Genomic DNA, 21,914 nt, shown 5'->3' on the forward strand with positions numbered 1-21,914 from the left:
TTGCTGTCAATCAGTTTGTGTGGAGGCTCTTAGGCAGAAGTTATTCCAAAGCCAGTCTACGGAGAGCCTGTCCACTTCCTATTAATCCCATTTTACGAAAAAAACATTACTGTAATGCATCATCGAGGCACTAGGGAGAGTGCCTGAGAGAGTCCTCAAATGAATGGGAGACAATGGTGCTAAACTGCCAAAATCAATTATTGACTGTATTACTGGTGATTAATGTAGCAATTTCAAAGACGTATACTATCTATTTACCATCAATGCTGTGTTCGCAGAGCCTCCAGCATCATTAATGCCCACCACCCTTCTCACAACCTGTTTTTCCTTCTGCCATCTGGGAAGAGGTACATGAGCATCTGTGCTAAATTCAGCAGAATGCTAAAAAGCTTCTACCCACAAGCAGTCAGGATCATTAACAAACCTACCCACCCTCTAACCCCGATCAGTGCTGGTCACTCATTGACAGAAGCCAGCTGTCAACATTGAACTGAAATTGCACTTTAATGGACTGTGTTGCACGTGAATGGACTGTGTTAACTGTGTTTTTTTGTTTTTTGTTTTTGTTCTTGTTGTGTTCTTATGGACAAAGTACCCGGAGATGACTTTATGTAAAGGAGCTTTTATTCATATCTCTCGGCTGTACATGTCCACCTGACTGTCAAGGCATTGGAGAGCGCAGTTCTGGGTTTTGGCGCTTTTGCACCTAATATTTATATCCTTTCTGGGCGGGGTTACATCCGGTCAACAACATGTAAACAATAAGTAGTTCCGTATCCACAGTGAATGATAGAACATTTATCAATACACCACATTCCTCCCCAGAAACTTTAAACCTCTCATAGTTTCATCTGAACAAAAAAAAAAAAAAAAACCCGTTTTCCACCCACAGCAGTGACATTTTTTTTCCTATTACAGTCAACACTCAATGAACAGTTGTTTACAATCAATGTTTCTCCTAAGCAGATTATAAAGTTAACCTATCAGGTGCTCATCTGTTTCGCTGTGGTCTGGTGCGTGGTGCTTCCGTAGCGGCAGATGCTTCATCTCTTTCCAGTTCACCACTGGGTACCACCTCTGTTTCTGGAGCCCTGACAAACACATGTTCTGCAATGTCAAATTCTGGGTCTCCTGTGTTGTCTGTGGTCTTATCTGTGATCAACTGGTCAATGTGTTTCTTGAGGGTTTGCCCCTCTACCTTGACTAAGTAAGTCACTGGCCCTAGAGCTCGCTCTATCACCCCTGGTTTCCATTTCTTCCCATCCCCTCCCCGAAAATCCCTAACCTTCACCTTCTGATTGGGCTGGAGGATTCTAGGCCTGCCTGTAACCTTTGTGTGTTTCTCTTGCATCTGTGCTGAGAATTTTGGCTTTATCAGCGACAACCTGGTTCGAACCTGTCTTTTCAGAAAGCGCTCAGTTGGGGTTTTCCCTGTGGTTGTTGATGGAGTGTTCCTATAACTAAACAAAAAACTATCAATGCACCGTTGCACTGGATACCCATATTCCTTCTGCTTCTCTAAAGACTGTTTAAAAGTCTGGACCAACCTTTCTGCCTGTCCATTGGAAGCTGGATTGTAAGGAGCGCACTTGATGTGTTTGACACCATTTTGTTCTAAGAAGGTTTCAAACTCCCTTGACACTAGCTGTGGGCCATTATCTGAAACGACCACTTGGGAGAGCCCCCACGCTGCAAAGAGGCCCCTCATTGCACCTACTAGGGCTGTAGCTGTAGTACTGGTCATAAGCTTGACCTCTGGCCAGCGCGAGTATGCATCACTGACCAAAAGAAACTGCTGTTTCCCTTTTTCTGCAAAATCGATGTGGATTCGTTCCCATGGCTGCTCTGGCCATTTCCATGGGTGTACGGGCGCTTTGGTGGGCAGGTGTCTGTTTGCTTGGCATAAAATACAATTGTTTACCATATTTTCTATTTCCTGATCTAAGCGTGGCCACCAAAAATGGCTTCTGGCTACTGCTTTTGTCTTCACAATGCCCAAATGCTCTGCATGCAACTCTTTCAAGAGTGTAGGTCTCAGTGTCATGGGTATGATTACCCGTAAACCCCATAACACACAGTCGGCTTCCACTGTGAGCTCGTCACGTCTGTTCCAGTATGGCTTTAATTCTTCATCTGCTACATGTTTAGGCCATCCTGTCTGTATCTTTTTTGAGCACCCTGTCTTTATCTGTTTGGATTTTAATATCTTTGGCTGAGACTGGCATTGCTTCTAACCAAGACACTCTGTACTCTGTGTTACTCGTTGGTGCTTCTCCCTGTACTGGGAGCCTGGACAGACCATCTGCATTTGCATGCTGTAAGGAGGGTTTGTAGACTATGTCATACTGATAGGCAGAGGAGTAATGCCCATCTCTGCAGGCGGGCAGCGGCTAACGCTGGCACCCCTGGTGTTGGCCCTAGAATCTTTACTAAAGGCTTATGATCCGTCACTAATATGAATTTCCTTCCATATAAGTAGTCCCTAAATTTTTGTATCCCAAAAATTATGCCTAGTGCTTCTTTCTCAATTTGAGAGTAGTTGATCTCAGTCTTGCTAAGCGTGCGTGAGGCATATGCGATTGGACGTTCACTACCATCTGCCATTCTATGTGCTATCACTGCTCCTAACCCATAGGCACTTGCATCACACGCTAGTAATAGTGGTAGCTGGGGGTCAAAGTGAGTCAGCACTGTGTCTGATGTTAACTGGCTCTTGGCCTTCTCAAAGGCTTCCTGGCACTTAGTAGACCATACCCATGGCTTGTCTTTCTGTAACAACTCAGCCATAGGCTTTATGATAGTGGATAAGTTGTCCATAAACTTCCCATAATATGTCAGTAGGGCTAAGAATGCTCTCAGTTCTGTGACATTCTTTGGGGTGGGAGCATTTGCTATGGCTGTTACCTTCTCTTCTATGGGGTGTAACCCTTCCTTGTCTATTTTGTGCCCTAAATATGTAACACTTGGCTGGCAGAAGGCACACTTGTCTTTGTTCACCCTTACACCTCTGTCTTGTAACCGCTCCAGCACTCGTTCTACATTTTCCCAGTGTTCGGCTTTTGTTGTCCCTGTGATGAGTATATCCTCTAAATAGCACACCACCCTTGGCAGCCCCTGTAATACCTGATCCATGATGCGTTGGAATATTGCTGGGGAGCTTGCTACTCCATATGGCAACCTGTTTAGACGATACAGCCCCTTAGGCGTGTTTATAGTTAGGTACTGCTTGGATTCATCATCCAGCTCTACTTGCTGATATGCTTGTGTGAGGTCTAACTTGGTGAAATACCGGCCACCTGCTAGTTTAGCAAACAGGTCTTGTGTCTTTGGCAGAGGATATTTGTCTACCTCTAGCCATGGGTTTATTGTCACTTTATAATCCCCGCATATTCTGACTTCTCCATTTGTTTTGGGGATACATACTATGGGAGTAGCCCATTCACTATATTCTACCGGGGTCCATACTCCTTTTTCTTGTAGTCTGTCTAGCCGCTGTTCTACTGCTGTAGTCAGTGCATAAGGCACTGATCTTGCTTTGCAAAACTTGGGCGTGGCGTCGCTAACCACCTGTAACCTTGCTTTTACTCCTGAAATGACCCCCCTGTCTCTCTCAAACACCTGGAAGTATTTCTGATACATCTCAGTCAGTGGATCTACTACCACCGGTACATGGTTCACTCTAGACCAGTCTAACTTTAAGAACTGGATCCAGTTTCTACCCATCAGTGTTGGCCCATGTCCCTTACACACTAACAAAGATAGCTGTTCTGTTTGCTCCCCACACTGTACTTTCACTTGGAATTTACCCAACAATGGAATCGGCTCTGAAGAATACGTTTTTAAACTTACATCACATGGCATTAGTTGACACTTGCTAAACCTCTGTCTGTACAGTTTCTCATTTATGATACTCATGGCTGCGCCTGTATCTACCTCCATTTTGATCTTTACACCATTACATCTCACCATGACCATAAATGGTCTGACATATTCATCATCATTTTTAGGCCTACCGGTAACGGAAAACAACCCCAAGTCTTTTTCAGTCCCTGTTACCTCGATGATGGTCAGCTTGTGGGTTTTGTTGGAGGCCCTGTAGTCCTCATAATCAGTCTCTTCCTCCGATGCACTTTGCTGCTCGTGGGGAGACTCCTCCCTGGTGATGTAGCGAGTCTGCCTCTCTGCAGGAGTGGCCCTCCTGCTCGTCCTAGGTCCCCGTCTGGAGCTGCCGCCTTGGTTGGCCGTCTCCGACTCCGATGATGCAGTGGACCTGCACGCCCTCTCCAGATGGCCCTTCCGGTTGCAGGCTCTGCACTGGAACTCTTTGTACCTGCATGTCGCTGCCTGATGTCCCTCTCCGAGGCACCGGTAGCACGCCGTGTCCCTGGCGCCCTTTTTCATGTCGTGTGCCGCGTTTCCGCGCGCACTGGCGCTCCCTTTGTAGCTGCGGGCTCTCACAATGTCTGTTCTCAGCGGAGCTTGCTGGAACGCTCTAAGACTCGTGGATGTGCACTCAAAATTGTTCACCGTGTCCATCACTTTAGCCCAGTTTAGCTCTTGTCCATAAGCAGCACTCAACAGCTTAGTTCTCAGCTCTTTACTACTGATACCATATACTAGCTGATCTCTCAGTTGTTCTTCTAGCGTCGCGCCAAATGCGCAAGAGGCTGCTAACCCTTTTAGCGCGGCAACATACTCGGCTAGAGACTCACCACTTTGTTGCTTGCGGGCACGGAAGCTATAACGTTCGCTCAGGACATTCTTCTTTGGCACGTAAAAGTCCCTCAATGCTTTAAAAATATCAGCTAATGGCGTTTCCGATGGCTTCTTTGGCGCTACCAAGTCAGTCAGTAAAGTGAAAATCTTTGCACCCACCACGGATAGGAACACAGCCCGTTGCTTCCCCTCCTCAATCCCGTTGGCTTCGATAAACTGTGCAAAACGATGCTCGTACGTGCTGAAGCTTTCGTTAGCCTCGTTGAAGCACAAACCCGACTCACTGCTAAACACAGCCATTTCGTGACTGACGTTGCTAGTTGCTCCGGTTAGCTCTCTCTTCTCTCACACCTTTTTCTCCGTCTCAGAAGGAAAAGTTTTCGTGGAAAAAAAAAACGAATCCCCCTCGTCGCCAGTGTTGTGTTCTTATGGACAAAGTACCCGGAGATGACTTTATGTAAAGGAGCTTTTATTCATATCTCTCGGCTGTACATGTCCACCAGACTGTCAAGGCATTGGAGAGCGCAGTTCTGGGTTTTGGCGCTTTTGCACCTAATATTTATATCCTTTCTGGGCGGGGTTACATCCGGTCAACAATATGTAAACAATAAGTAGTTCCGTATCCACAGTGAATGATAGAACATTTATCAATACATCACAGTTCTCTCTGTTTTTATATTTCTTTATTGGTATTGTTTTAGGGAAATGTTAGATATATATTTTTATCTTGCCTGTTGCACTGCTGTGGGCTGGGAGAAACGGCTTTTTTATGTACGCAGGTATATATAATGGAAATAACAAACTAAATCTTGAATCTTAAACACTAATGAAAGCAGACCAACATTTTCTTGTTTTTCTACAGCAATGTTTTATTTATACTCAAGTAAACGCTAAAGTTGCAGCCACTGGCTGCTGATTGGTTGGCAAGCTGATCCAAAGCGTTACGACCGGTTACGACAAAACAACTCTGCTTGCTGGAGAGTGGACCGACATGGCCAGGGCTGGCATGGTGACTGCTACCGTAAAGCGGCTTGTTCTGACGTCACCAGACCAGCGCATAAAGGAAATGACAAAATCCTGAAAACTGGTTTTAAAAAACGGTAAAAACTATTATACAAATGCAACTTATAAGATATTCCTTATGTTCCTTTGTGTTTATAATAGAAATAAAATGGTCCGTGAAGAAATTATTTACATGAGAGCAGGATAAGTGGTTCGGATAATGGATGGATGGATGGATGGATGAATTTGAACTATACAGTACAGGGGGAACTGAGTTTGAAATGTATAGTAGCTGAATTAACATAAGAGTAATGTTGTGTAGTCGGTTCATTCATTGTTCATGCATTGCAATACCACCACGCCACCAGAGGGCGCAGTAGCCTAATGATTGTTGCTGAGTGTAGTACGGTGCTGAGGGTGATGAAGAAGTGAGATAAAAAGAAAGGAGTTGAAAACGTACGGTGCTCGTCTCTTGCCTCGTTATTATTTTACAGCTATACTAATGTGATAAAGTCTAGTATAGGACAAATTGGCGACGAGAAATGGCGACTGCAGCTGTGCCCTTACCTGCTTTATTTCTGCCGTGTGCCGGACAACCTACAATTCCGTTCGACATGTGGGCTAGGATGTTCGAGAACTATCTGCTAGCCATTGATGCGGATGGAATACTCACAGGACTGTAAAGATTCAGAAAATGTATAATATACCCATACTATTTCATTGTGTGAGGTGATTGTGAGCCTTAAATGAGAACTAGACCAAAGCCAGTTAGGTCACAAACTGATCTCTATACATTTGTTTAAATACACAATCAAAATACATGATAAAAAGGAATACCATAGTGAGGTAATGAACTATTTTAATATTTTAAACAACATTGACATTTACATATACTTAGTCAATGATACATGTAATCCCATATCATTAGTGGGTATATGTAATGGTAATGAGTAGGGTAATGGGTATATGTGAATATGGTTACATTATTGTTATCAAGCTCTGGGTAACCAAGTCCAGAATCAACATCCTGTGCATCAATAGACTACTACCACAGTAATACCATCAGAATCATCACACTGTCATTCATCAAACTGCTCGTTTCTCTCATCATCTGACTCCCCAAGTTCAAAGTCCAGTTCTGGACCATCCTGCTGTTTTTGGTTACTGCAGGTCTGTAACCTGCACATGTCTGTGCATGGAAGTCCATTTGACAGGCACATGCAGCTTGGCATTTTGCATGAATGCACACACTTGCATGTTAGCATTTCCAAGACCACATCTGTTGCAGGTGGGGAGCGCATCCAGTAAATGGCCAACTTGCCTTCATCGTCTGTCCATCCATACTCAGTAGGGCTTGGCACCACAGGGTTAGCCTGCAGACAGCACTTCCATATTGCTGCCTGATAGTTGGCTCGTTGAACATGCATAAAGAGACAGTCTCTACATGGTGGCAGCTGGCTGGACACTACCTCTCCCCTTTTGGTGCAGAAGAGCTGGTAACGCAGTTTGTTCACCTCAGCAGTGCTGCTATTGGCAACATACATCCGACAGGTGAACTGCTCAATTTTCTGGAACAGCTCATCACTCACATTCCATGTCTGTCCCAGTTGACTAAAAGTCTCTTGGCAGGAAGTGTGCTTTCTCACTATCTTCAGGGCATTCAGCTTCCCTCGACCAGCGAATGCACTGACAGTGTCGCAGCCTGTGAAGGCATGTAAGCCAATTAGGCTGTCACAGATGCTGTCTCCAAGTGAACTTGCCAGTTTGGTGATGTCGACAAACCGTGTGCGGTTCTGAGTCCCACACTTCTGGTAGATGGGACAGGTGATGTCCTTCTGGAAGCCAAGACAAAGCACCATGACATCAGTGTCCTCAGCTGTGATGATAACTGACTTTGAGCCCGCATTTGCTGCATGTAATGCATGCAGGAGCAGACGGGTGTCAGCTTCTTCATGTGTGGAGTGCAGTTCTGCTGCTTCCTCACACCCATCTTCTGTCAACTTGTAGCAGGTTTCCTCACAGGTCATGTACAACACCTTGCCATGCAGAATAGCTCTGTATCGTGGGAGTTTCCACTCTTCCACCAGAAACTTGATGAGACTGGTCTTGTTGGAGGAACTGCACAGAAATTTTCTCCACTGCTGGACGTGGTGTCCCCCTGCAAGATTCTTGTACTGGAGAGTGATGTCTCCACCCCGGTTCAGTCGTTCAGCATCTTTGATCGAAGTCTGGTGATAGACATCAAAAACAACATCAATCCTCCCACTCTGTGCTCCCTCATGGAGGACCTGGGTCAAGGCTGACTCTGCCACCTGTGCAAAGGTTTTGTTGTTGCCATTCATTTTTTGGACCAGGCTCATCCCATCAATGATGGAAGTAGATGGGATTGGGATGTCTTCTGCAGGAGATACATTCTTTTCAAGCTCTCTGGCAAGTGCAGCCTTGTTTGTTTTTCGTAAGGACCCATCAGCATTTGCCAGTGCCCATGGTAGTGGGCCCAATGGGTAGGCAAGGACATCCTTCAGATTCACCTTCCTGCTTTCAGCCACCAGGATCATGTGACTGAAAAGGTTTCTATCTGCCTTCAGAACCACATCCTGTGCTTTCTTTCCATGAGCTTGTTTTGTGCTGACATTAGAGAATGTTTTCAGACTTTGCTTGGTCATCTTGTCGTGGAATTTCACAGGTGGTGGGTCTGCATCTAACCTTGTTTGCTGGAATGCTTGGTAGGCCTCTTCTCCTTTCTCAAGAGCTCTCAAGAGATCTATGGTCACATCAGGTGGAGCCATGTTGCCAGTGGAGAGGCTAACCAAATCAATCTCATCAGGGGACATAGGATTGAGCCAGTTATTCTCCATAAGGTCCATGAGAGACTGGACATCTGCTTCATCTCTCTTGATCCTTGGACTCTGTAGATCTGGATGAGACCATTTGCACCTGCCTTGACCTGTCAGGTCTCTCAGCTGTCTGAGGTACAGGCTTCTATACTCAGCTGTGAGATAATATTTGGTCACAGCTCCTGGCTTCAAGCTGAATCCCTTTGTCCCTCCAGCTGTTTGGGTGTCTTTGTTCACCGTTTCTTCTATAGCTTGGTCAACAGGGATTCGGCCAAAGGGATTGGTGGAGCCCAGTTGGACTGAGAAGCCTCCTTCCATGAATTCTGTGTACACATCTGGGTGTGTGATGGGCAGCTCAGACATCTGGGCATAGTAGTAGGGGAGGTAGCATGCATAATTCATCCTGTCATAAGCAAAGCACCATGGGATCATTGCTCGAATGCTAGCCAAGTGTAGCATCCAGTCTCCCTCTCTGGATGCTCGGATGAGCTCCAACAAGATTTCAACCATGTCCAAATAGGACATCCAGAAGTTCGAGAGGCTGCCGTTTCCACCTCTAAGGAACTCACGGTAGACTTCAAATAGATCCATGATGCGTGTACAAGAGCTGTTCTCGAGGACCTCCTTCAAAGCATGTTGTGAGACTTCTTTCCCAAGGCTGTCAATGGTCTTCAGTGTCTCATTCAGGTGAACCATGTCATTCCTGTGAGTTTCTTCCAACCAGGACAGGAAACCATTCAAGGTCAGTCGCATGAGAGCCTCATACAGGAGCTTGTGTAGTCGCACTGCCCTGTTGTACTTGCGGCCATCCATAACACCAGCAATTGAGCCTTCTGCAATCATGCCAGACTCAATGCAGAGGTCTTTGAGTCCAGCATCTTGGAAACGCTTTCCTATTATTGCCAGCAGTGTGCAGATGGTGTGGAATACCCCAAGCCTAACGATGATATCATGGAACTTGTCATGGTGTTTCCATGTGATCTCGACAGCCTTCGCATACAGGGCTTGGTCAAAGACACAGACAATCTTCCTCAGGCCTAAGCACTGCATGATGCTCAGTGACTGGTTAAGCACCTCGTTGACAGTAGACATTTGTGTCGCTGGAGCATTGATGGTAGGCAGATAGCCTATATTGTCGGGGATGACCGTCATCTCTCCTCGAGTCAGGATGTTGAAGCCTGTCCAGCTGCTGACTGACTGTTCTTCTTGTTGTGACATGCGTGCTAGGACCCAAAGAAGGTTTTTCTCTCTGGCAAGCTTAGTATTGGCTGCAGTATCGGCATCTGACTTTTTGCTTTGTGGTGGCCCTACCCGTTGTCCAGCATTGTAAGTTGGTAACATTGGTGGGGGTCCATCAATGCTTCTCTTCTTTGTTTTGGGAACAGTGGGCATGGGTTGGACAGGAAGTGGGTTGACTGGCTTTGCTTGCACAGCAATCCCATTGACTCTGTGAGATGTTCCCTCACCACTGACAGTTTCTTCAAGACGGTCGATATTGTCCCAGGCTAAAGTTGTGAATATGCCAGGATGGATGTTAGCTGGAAGGGCAATGCCACTCCCTGAAGATGAGAGTTTCTGGAGACACAGGGCAGTGTTGATCTCTTCCATCTGTGAATAGGACACACTGTGACCAAGTCGGTTGAGGATGTTTATCAACTCTACATTTCCTGTCAACGATTTGACACTGAATGGCAGAACAATGTGCTTGGAAGGCGTGGTATTTCCACATGTCACTGCATATACTATGTCATGGCCAAATGACTGCAGAATGCACTGCACTCTCTGGGATGCATGATCAGGATCATTTGAGCCTGTGAGTAGAGAGTACAGGAAGATAATGAGCGACTCTGGAATGGTAGGACATTCTGCTTCTGGTTTGACTTCAGGCGGCCAGGTTTGAGGAACATCTTGACTTTTAATGTCTGCTCTCAATTTGATGGCTGCTTTGGCTATAACATCTTGTGCACTGACACTTTTCAGGGTCTGCAGCTCCCTTTTGAGAGACTGATTTTCTTTGGCAAGTTCCCTCATGGACAAGTTATCGGGATAGAGGAGGAATTTTCCTTTCTCATCAGGGAATATCTGCAAGGCTCCAGCAAACTCACTCTCCAGGTTTCGCCTTATGTGCTTCTTGGTTGATTCCTTGACTTGGGCAATGCCTTGGGAGTTCATTGAAGCTACCAGTCTAGAAGAGAGATCAGTCATTGTCATCACTTGAGGATTGCCAAAAAGCTCCATCCTGATGAAGAGGAACAGCTCATTGTATGCCTTATTCACAGCAGCTTCATACTGGGCTGCAGCATCATCATCTTCATTGCTGGCAACCTCCTCTTTGGAAACCTCTTCTTTGGTGTAAAGTCTATAGCATGACCTGTGGTAGTGCCCTTCAGCTGCTACAAGGTCTCTACTCACAATGGCAAGGATTCTGCTGTCCCTTTTCTTTGTGGCTGCACTCTTGATCTTTGCATCAGCTCGCAGTTCTCGACACTGCACCAGTACTTCTCTCGTATTCTGTCTCTTGGAATATTTGCTGTTTTTCTGACAAAATATGCACTCTGCATCATAAGTCCTAGATGTACTTGGAGCATGTCGAGCTACTCTCTTAGATTGTTTCTCTTCAGCAGAGACACAACTTTTCTTTTCTTTTGCAAGGAGGCCATCAAGAATTTGCTTCATAGTGAAGATACTGCGACACTTTCTGTGGTAGTAGATTGCTGGAATCTGTCCCTCAGGAATGTCTTTTGCCAGTTTCAAAACTGGTGCATGATTTCGTATCTGAGCTTCCCTGAGCAGAGTTCTCCATGAGTCGACACTTTGTAGTGAAACCAGCTTATCTGTATCATCAGAACAGTGGATAATGCCCTCCACCCGTGGGCGCTTTGGTATTGGGTAAAAACTTGCTTGTTCACCAGTGGCCATATTCAGTCAGTTTTCACCTATTCCACATACAAACAAATACATGTAACTTAGGTGTATGAACACTACTAAAACAAAGTTTACTTTGCTTCACCAGCGTCATATTACCATTATTTATCTTACATAGCCACAAATAGATACATTACCTAGTTGCTATGCAACAGCTGTATTTTGTCCACATGAGGCCGCTAAAATCAACACAAGATGAAAGTTCCTCGTAGCCACTTTAACTAATCATATTAACATATACATTAAAAGAACATGCTAACATTATGGGAAATTAGCTTACAATCTTCTCCAGAGTGAGACAAGAAGATAGATACCAGTTTCCTCTATATGTGTTTAGTAGAAAGCTATCTGGCTGCACGTTAGCCTAGCTTAGCACAATGAATGGAAGTACACAGTACTGGTTATCCTTGGTTGTTGGCCAACTAAGAACTGTCCCAGAGTTTAAGCTAGGCTAATCAGTACCAGGGGTGTTGAAATGCTATATTTGTAAAAATCTGGGCAAATACACAATCGTGAGAGGCACAGAAACAGGTTTCCTGAAAGAAAAATGAAATAGCTGCTCATTTGGAAAGGTTATCATGTATTATTTTACTTCTGTTAGTGTACCAAATAAAATGGCACCACTGAAGTTGTGTCACCTTGGGTGATATCGATATCTGGTCTGACCCATGGACTAACTGGCTTTGGTCTAGTTAGTTTCTTAGTAATAATGCCCTTCTAATTTAAGGTTCACAATCACCTCACACAATGAAATAGTATGGGTATATTATACATTTCCTGAATCTTTACAGTCCTGTGAGTATTCCAGTTTTTGTGTTTTGTGTCCCTGATATTCCTAGATGGCACAGGGCTAAAAGAAAGTATATAGTTTAGGCGAACATTGCAGAAAGATGTGTGTTATTGACGGGTTGAAGAGCTCAAGTGACCTCTATATTTGTGAGAAATATCCACAACAGGGCTTGAATGAAAGCTAAGAAGGTCCCCTTTAAAATGATACCAAAGACAATATTATAGAACATTGAAAAATGTCCTGACCATGAGGCTAAACCAGGATATGCACCAGCGTCTAAAATGCAATTTACTTTAGGGGGTGGTTAACTTCATGAGCTGATAACTGTGATACAGCTGCCACTCAGGAATGGTTGTCATACCAAAATATCATCTACAGACATGGATCCTTTCAAAAATTATAAGTTTTGCCACCTTGAGTGTACCGAAATAGGAAATTTTGGGCTCTGGCCCATGGACTAAAAGTATTAGTCTAGTCTTCTAACAGGTTATGGGCCCAGATAACGTTGGATTATTTAGTAGTTTGATAAAAGAAGTACACGAAGTGTGATAACCTCGGATGGCGGGATGCGCGCATGTTAGCACGGAGTAGCAAGTTAGCAAGTGTGAAGCTAGTTAGCATCGAGAGAGGCTATCGGGAAGCTAACGGAACGCTAAGCTAGGCTAACGCTACCTAGGGAGATGGAGCGAAAGAAGAGCAGGTGGCCCACATTCAACGGACAGGCCGATGAGTATGAACTGTGGGAAGAGCGAATGCTCTGTTGCATGCATGGTGTGGGGCTGAAAACCACCATTCTTACCGAGCCCGTGGGACCTTTGACAGCGGAAGAGCAGGCCCTAGACGAAGAGCGGAACGCGGACGCCTACTGCGCATTGGCGCCTTTATTTCACAACACAAGCTTGGGACTGATCTTCAGAGAAACGAAGAACAACAGTAGAGAGAGTCTACGGGTGTTGCGGGAACATTACATTGGTAAGGGCAGACCCCGGATTGTCACTCTGTATGTAACATTGACTGGGCTAAAGAAAGCTGATAATGAGACGATAACCGAATACATTATCCGAGCTGAACAAATCATTACGGCTCTCAAAGGGGCGGGAGAAGCACCAAGTGAGGGACTAATGATGGCCATTGTGATGAGGGGGTTACCCGAGAGATATAAGCCATTCACTCTAATGGTGACACATGGCGACAGTGAGTTGACATTGGGACAATTTAAGGCCAAATTGAGAAACTTTGAGGCGGCAGAAGATGTAGCTAATGCTACAGCATCGGACGAGACGTCCGAGAGGGTGATGAAGGCCCACGCAGCGCCTAAGAAAAAGCCAGTGAAACGCTGTGAGGGAGATGATGAACAAACGGTGTGCTGGCGATGCGGTGACAAAGGCCATCGGAAATCGGACTGTTCACGCAGCGTGTGGTGCAGCTTCTGCCGGATCAAGGGTCACACGGACAAAGTGTGCAAGAAGAAGGACCGCGCTGATGGAGCCAGGTGTGCACGCGAGCAAGGTGGCGGCGGCGGTGGTGGTCACGGAGCAGGTCGAGGTCAGGGACCGGGGAATGCTGTGGAAGAAGAGAACTACATCTTCAGAGTGCAGGCTGGAGAGACCAGCTCAGCAGGACCAGGACGACGGCAACAGTTCAAACCAGGATTGATTGTGGACTGTGGGGCTTCTTCCCACATAGTCAATGATAAGAAATTCAAGAGCTTTGACAGCTCGTTCGAGCCAGAGAAACACTGCGTGGAGCTGGCGGACGGTAAGCGCACCTTTGGTGTGGTGCGGGGCAGGGGAGATGCTACGGTATGTCTGCTCGACAGTGAGGGGCGACGGTGTAGAGTGACACTGCGGAACGCACTATATATTCCATCGTACCCCCAAGAGCTCTTCTCTGTGAAGTCTGCGACAGCCCACGGAGCCAGTGTGTTCTTCGAAGAGGGCAGAGATGCCCTGATGTCACCGGATGGTACCAGGGTTGACATTTTTGTACAGGGGAAAATGTACTATTTGCAAACTGAATATGTTGTTGAAAAGTGCCATGTGAGCCATGATATAGAAACTTGGCATGAGATAATGGGCCACTGCAACTATGACGATATCATAAAGCTACAGGATATCACTGATGGTATGCATATAAAGGGTAAAGTGTGTAAACCTGACAAAGAGTGTGCAGTATGCCTAGAAGGGAAGTTTACCCAAAACAGGAACTCTATAGACAAAGCCAAGACACCACCGGAGTTGGTAAACACTGATTTAGCCGGTCCTGGGGCAAACGAGTCCATTAATGATTTCAGGTACATGCAATCATTTACAGATGTGTGCACAGGGGCAGCGTGTGTTTATTTCTTAAAAACAAAGAGTGACACAGTGCAAGCGACCAAGAAATTCCTGGCAGATGTAGCTCCCTATGGGACAGTGAAATGCATAAGGTCGGATAATGGAACTGAGTTTACAGGCAAGGAGTTTCAAACCCTGTTGAGACGGAACAAAATAAGACATGAGACGTCCTGCCCATACTCTGCCCATCAAAATGGCGTTGCAGAGAGAGAAGGACGCACACTATTCGAGATGGCAAGGTGTATGCTAATAGATAGTGGTCTACCAAAGAGCCTCTGGCATTATACTGTACAGGAGGCAGCCCACACCAGAAACAGATGCTTCAACAACCACACAGGCACTAAGCCATTGTTACGCCCCCTAGTGGCCAGAGGACCAAGACGCAACATTTACCACAACAGAACAAACCAAATGTGGGTGCAGCCTCACAAAACCACAATTTAAGCAGGATGAACCACAACGTGAGCAGAAAGAACCACAACTTAAGAAATATTTATTTAATACAAAAACACAGCAACACGGGGACATAGGGCGCTAATCAGTGGCACCAAATAAACTATAAACTGAAAAGAAAACCCCTCCCCCCTTAACAGGCGTCAAGCGCCCCTAAATACATGGGTTGGTGCCCACCGCTAAACTAATGAAGAATAACAAACTACGTGTAAAGTAAATGTAGACCCCAGGGTGTCTAAACTTACCAACTTACCCAAATGTCCCCTATGAGCTTAAACAAGAAAAGACAAACTAACCAACAAACAAACATAGGTTGATCAGAGGTAAACTAACTCATAGTCTTAATCAAAAACAAGACAAACAAACAAACAAAACCCAACCAACCAACCGCTCGCCTCCTGATACTGCCACTACCCAGGAGAACGAGAGGGAACAATGGAAAAGCTAGGACTATATATAGGAGGAGGAGCAGGAGGTGGCTAATTGGTGATACGGAGCAGGTGTGTTGATAGACAGTGGATCCAAGCTGCAGCTTCTGTAAGAAAGGAATTATGGAGACACTAGGGGGAGACAAAACCACAACACACCAGGACAGAGTGACACATCCATACAACATGCAGGCCTGCATACATTAAACACAAAAACAATACGGGACGTAACAGCCATACACGGCAATGACAGGAAAAAAGTGCAACATGGCTAGAATGCAAAAATTCGGGACAGAATGCTATGCTTACCAGCAGGACAAGGGAAAGTTAGATTTTAGATGTGAGAGGGGGCGTTTTGTAGGACACGACAAGAACAGCCCGGCCTACCTAGTCTACTACCCTGACCAAGAGAAAGTACAGAAACACAGACTAGTTAAATTTGTACACAAGGCAACTAGTGAAAATGAGACTCAGACACCAGGTCTGCACCCAGAGGACTGGGTAAGAGAGAGAAAGTCTGTTGAGACAGCTGCAACTCAGCCTAGAGTACAGAAAAATGTACAGACTGACGGTACACAGTCAGCACCCGAGGATGATGACGAGGAGCACCCAAGGGTGACGTCACAAGCCTCAGCCAGTGGGAGGTACCCCCAAAGGGAACGCAACCCTCCGAGATACCTGATTGACTATAGTCAGGGCGACAGTGATGACAGCTCACTCACTACTATAGATTATGCATACAGGGCAGTGTGCGGTGTCCCTCTGACCTTTAAAGAGGCCATAGAATCGCCAGAATCAGAAAAGTGGTCCAGGGCAATGGACGAGGAAATGGAGTCTCTAAGAGACAACAAAACATTCACCCTTACGAAATTGCCAGAGGGCAAGAAAACAGTGGGAGGAAGGTGGGTGTATGCAATAAAGACAGATATAGACGGACACGACAAGTACAAGGCTAGGTTTGTAGCAAAGGGATATAGCCAGAGAGCTGGGGTGGATTATGGGGGAGACATTTTCGCCGACAGCCAACCTAACAAGTGTTCCGAGTGCTTCTACAGAAGGCGGCTCAATATGACTTGATTTTACACCAGATGGATGTAATGACAAAGCCCGCATCCAAGGTAAAACTGAAGACATTTGCTAAGGCAATGTTTGGTGTGTGAAATGTGAGTGGTATGGGTTATACTAAGTTTTTTTTGTTTTTTTTGTTCTATGAATATGAAAAGGTATACAGTAAGCTCATGATTCATAAGTGGGAGTGTTGAGATATGACACCAGTGTATGTGTATGACTATGTGTTACTGTGTCCTCTTATTTTGTTTACGACTTTGTTTGTCCACAAGTGGGCGGTGTTGCGCTTGCATGCGTGGATTGATTACGTCACTGAGACGCTGTTCATTTTCTTCTTCTCCCAAAACGACCGAATAAACGGAGCCTGCATTATGTCCCTCCAGCAGAAGTTCGGTAGTCAGTACGATTCTTTATAACGGTTTAATAATCCACTTCATCTGCGCAGAGATAGACATAAAGTATTAGTCTAATCTTCTAACAACGCGAGAGACTGCTAGGACAAGCAGATGCAAATTTGACACTTGAAAAAACACTCCAGATTGCATGCCAGGCGGAAGCTGCCATCGGGTATGCGCGCACGCTAGGTTCAGAGTCCCAGGTTCCCGTGCAAGCTGTAACGGCGAAGCCTAAACGTCCATTCGAAAAGGAAATACAATCGCTCTGCAGAGCCTGCAAACGCCACTCCAAGACAGGACAGATGCTGTTTTAGGTGTGGGTCGTCTACTCATCTTGCAAATGCTCCAGACTGCCCTGCCCTGAAAATGACTTGTCGGAAATGCAATAAAGTAGGTCATTTTGCCAAAGTTTGTAAATCTTCTGAAAGGTCAGGTGAAAAGTCTACCAAAAAAGTAGGTGAAGTTGTTGTGCAAGTGCTGGGAATTAATGCAACCCAACCAGCTCAGAAAATATCATGTGAAGTGACTATTAATGCCAAGTCAACTTCTTGCCCAGTAGAGCTAGTGGTGGATACGGGCGCCGCTGTGTCCATCATTCCTGAACCCGTCTACAGAGAGCATTTCAGCGATGTGTCCCTGACAGAACCAGAGGTTAAGTTAGTGTCATATACAAAGTCGGACATCCCAGTAATAGGCTGTCTATCAGCTACAGTGCAGCACGAAGATACTACAGTTCCGGCTACACTATACATTGTGAAAAAGACAGGTACCGCTGTCTTGGGGATGGACTTATTCAGGGCACTGAGACTTTCTATAGTAAATAATACTGTGCTCTCAACTGCGGCTCCAGTGACAGAGGTTAAAACTGGACCAGTGAAACTGGGCTTAGCCAAGGGTTTTGTCCACCATGTTAAAGTGAAGGAGGGCAATGAAGCAGTACAGCCCGTCCAACAGAAGCTGAGGAGACATCCCCTCTCCGTGAGACAAGCTGTCTCCACAGAACTTGAGAGACTGTTGGAAATGGACGTGATAGAGAGGATTGATGCATCTCCATGGGTTTCACCCATCGTGGTCACGCGACGGAAGAACGGTGCAGTGAGACTGTGCGTGGACTTACGTGAGCCTAACAAGGCTATAGTGATGGACAGTTACCCGCTTCCACACATGGATGACTTGTTCTCCGAGATGAGCGGTGCTACTGTATATTCTTCCATAGATCTCGCAAACGCATATCATCAAGTCCTTTTAGCGCCAGAAAGCCGGGACTTAACCGCATTCATAACGCACGACGGACTTTTCAGGTTCAAACGGGTCCCATACGGGCTGTGCTCCGCCCCAAGTGCGTTCTCCAAGATGATGTCGCTCGTACTTAAAGGCCTCAAGGGGGTCCAGTACTACTTGGACGATGTCATAGTGTATGGCAAGGTCAAGGAGGACCACGACTGCAACCTGCAGGAGGTGCTCGCCGCTATCAGGGGCGCCGGCCTCCAACTAAACGAGGAAAAATGCCAGTTTAACCGGTCCAGCCTGCGGTTCCTTGGGCACACGATCTCTGCCCAGGGCCTGCAGCCACTCACCGAGCACGTCAGAGCCATTACAGAGGCTCCAGTGCCAAGTGATGCTACAACACTTCGCTCATTTCTAGGGCTCACGGCGTGGTACCAGAAGTTCGTAAACAACTACGCGTCGCTCGTGGAGCCTATGCGAGCATGTCTGCGTGAGGACACATTTCAGTGGACTTCAGCAGCTCAGGAGAGCTTCGAGGCGGTGAAGGACCATATTGTAAACAGCCCAGCGCTGTCCGTCTTCGACCCCAGCCTCCCCACCTATGTGTCTACGGACGCATCCGATTATGGCTTGGGGGCCGTACTGACACAACTACACCCGGATGGGACAGAACGTACAGTTGCATGTGCCTCACGCACACTTAACCCCGCTGAACGCAAGTACTCTATTGTTGAAAAGGAGGCGTTGGCCTGCGTGTGGGCCGCTGAAAAATGGAGGACCTTCTTATGGGGTACTAGGTTTACACTACGCACGGACCACCAGGCTTTGACCACACTACTTGCAACAAAAGGCCTGGGCCGCGCAGGGATGCGTATTGCGCGTTGGTCTGCGAGACTACTGTGCTTTACATACAACGTGGAGTACCGTCCTGGCTCACAAAACCAGGCGGCCGACTGCTTTTCCCGGTTGCCCCTCCCTGCAGACGAGGATACAGAGCCAGTGACCGAGCCGGAGCTTGTTGCTCTGTTGGACACAGAACTGAAAGCTCTTTCAGTAAAAGACTTTACGGAGGCATGTGAGGCGTGCCCTGAGCTCACAGCTCTTAGAGCACAGATAAACAGGGGCTGGCCTAAGACAGCGAAGTCCCTACCAGACGAGCTCAAACCATATTTCGCCACGAGAAATGAACTGTCAATACAGGATGTGATTATTTACAGGGGGCCTCACCGACGACTTGTGCCAGTTGCCCTACGGAAGCAGCTGGTGGACTTGGCACACGAGACACACCAAGGGGTGGTCCGCACCAAACAGAGGCTGCGGGACTTATACTGGTGGCCCGGTATGGACACGTGTGTGCAGGAGACTATCCGCTCATGTGGATCGTGCCAGATGAATGATAAAAGTGCCAAGACGCATTCTGCTCCTCTCCAGCCCATCCCACTCCCAGATGCCCCATGGCAGAAAGTGGGGATAAACATAGTGGGACTGTTCGAGTCAGCTACTTGGGACTGTCGCTTTGCTCTGACGCTGACTGACTACTACACAAAGTGGCCAGAGGTCGCTTTCACTTCAACTATCACTACCGCTGCAATCACTACCTTCCTGTCTGCTGTGTTCTCCCGGTTTGGAAATCCTATCAAACTGGTGAGTGACAATGGAACACAATTCACCTCTACCGAGTTTGCAGACTACCTTGCAGCGAGAGACATTAAACACAGTAGAGTGTCTCTTTACTATCCACAAGCGAATGGAGCCGTAGAGCGCTGGAACCGCGTTCTCAAAGAAACACTACTCTCTGCCGAGCAGGAGAGAAGGCCATGGAAGCCATATATACAGGATTTCTTGTCCACCTACCGTGCTACCCCACATGGCACCACCGGGGTGTCACCATATGAACTCATGTACAACCAACTGATGCGCACCAAAGTGAACATTGGCCCTGCATGAAAACCTGACCCACTGTCGGAGGAACAACTACGCAGTCGGGTTGCTGCCAAACAGGAGGCATCGAAAACCTACACTTGACAAGAAAAGGGGAGCACGTGTGCCTAAGATCAAAGAGGGAAGCTTAGTCAGAGTGAGGAAACCTTTCCATGTGAAAAAGGGACTGTCTAAGTTTCAGAGACCTACCCGAGTGATACGCAAAGCTGGTTCGAGTGCTTATGTGCTAGAGGATGGGCGTACATGGAACGCTGCCCACCTCTCTCTGGTCCCTGAAAGCGGAACAAACAGGGAATCCGATCCAGAGCCAGTTGCCAACCCTGCTACAGTGCCGGAGTCGGCCCGACAACCTGAGCCGCCCCAACAACCAGTTGGCACTGGGGTCATGGACAGACCTGTGAGAGTAAGAAAGGAGCCTGCTTGGCTGAAGGACTATGAACACTAGTTAGTCCAATGGATGGTGAGAAATGAGGAGAGAATAAGTGGATGTGAAAATGTGAAAAAAAATACTGTTGATACTAAAATGTGAAAAAAACAATGCTGTGACTAAGAAAAAAATGTTTGTTTTGCACTGATTTTGATTGATACCAGGTTACTGTGATTTTAGTGCCTTGTGATTGAAAGTGCCTATGTTACACTGATTAACATTTTTGGGATTACAGGTTCAAGATTTCCTGCTATATTTTATTTACAGTAATATTACAGTGGAACTGTGGTTGATGGTTATTGTGGTTGATGGTTATTATAACATTTCTATTGTGGGAAGTTGGGTTGATGCTGATAGCACTGGAGTTATTGTACTACTGATGTCTGTGACATGGGACATAGTATTTTCATGTACGGGTAAGCTTCTTAAGAGAGGGGGAATATGTTGTGTAGTCGGTTCATTCATTGTTCATGCATTGCAATACCACCACGCCACCAGAGGGCGGAGTAGCCTAATTCTTGTTGCTGAGTGTAGTACGGTGCTGAGGGTGATGAAGAAGTGAGATAAAAAGAAAGGAGTTGAAAACGTACGGTGCTCGTCTCTTGCCTCGTTATTATTTTACGGCTATACTAATGTGATAAAGTCTAGTATAGGACAAGTAAGGTGAGAAGGAGTAAGAAAAGTTAAGCGTATACTTCTTCCTACTCCTTTTCGAACATGTAACAAATAATCTGATGCATACGGAGATTTGTTCGTTCAAGATTTGGTTTTAAGGGAACAATCTTGTATGTACTATTGTTTTTTTTCTTCTTCTTCTTCTTCTTCTTCTTCTTTTTAAAGTGCAACTTCTCCCCCAGGCCTAACGTCGCCTGCTGCATAATTTTGAAAAACGCTCAAAAGTGGGCAAGGGGCTGAGAGGGGAAAGACTGAGGAGGGGTGTGGATGTGTGAGGCAGGAGCAGTTGGGGAGATGGGCCCGGCGCGAGTCCAGAGTCGCCGCCGCACACCGCCGTGGTCCCCTCCACCCGGCACGGCGTCGGGCACCGCCCCGCGAAGACGCCCCAGCGCGTTGCGACACAGACGGATGGGGGAGATTGGTCGCCCGCCTCGGATTAGAGGGCGTTAACTTTTTTTCGTGACGTAATAAATCCCAACTGGTCCACTCTTGGCCTTGCAAGGTTCAGGGCTGATTTAAAGTAGATGGCATGTTGAGCCATTTTCAACCAGAGATGCCGATTTTTATAAATTTGGTCAGAAATGTCAATATTAACCCAGTGTGTTTCAGCTCAAAAAACACGTTTAAGTGTTTAGTACCTCTTCAAAGAATTTGGATTTGGAGGTTAAGTACTTGAGGCGGCACGGTGGCGCAG

The sequence above is a fragment of the Lampris incognitus genome, chromosome 2, assembly GCF_029633865.1.
Source record: "Lampris incognitus isolate fLamInc1 chromosome 2, fLamInc1.hap2, whole genome shotgun sequence".
Lineage (NCBI taxonomy): Eukaryota > Metazoa > Chordata > Actinopteri > Lampriformes > Lampridae > Lampris > Lampris incognitus.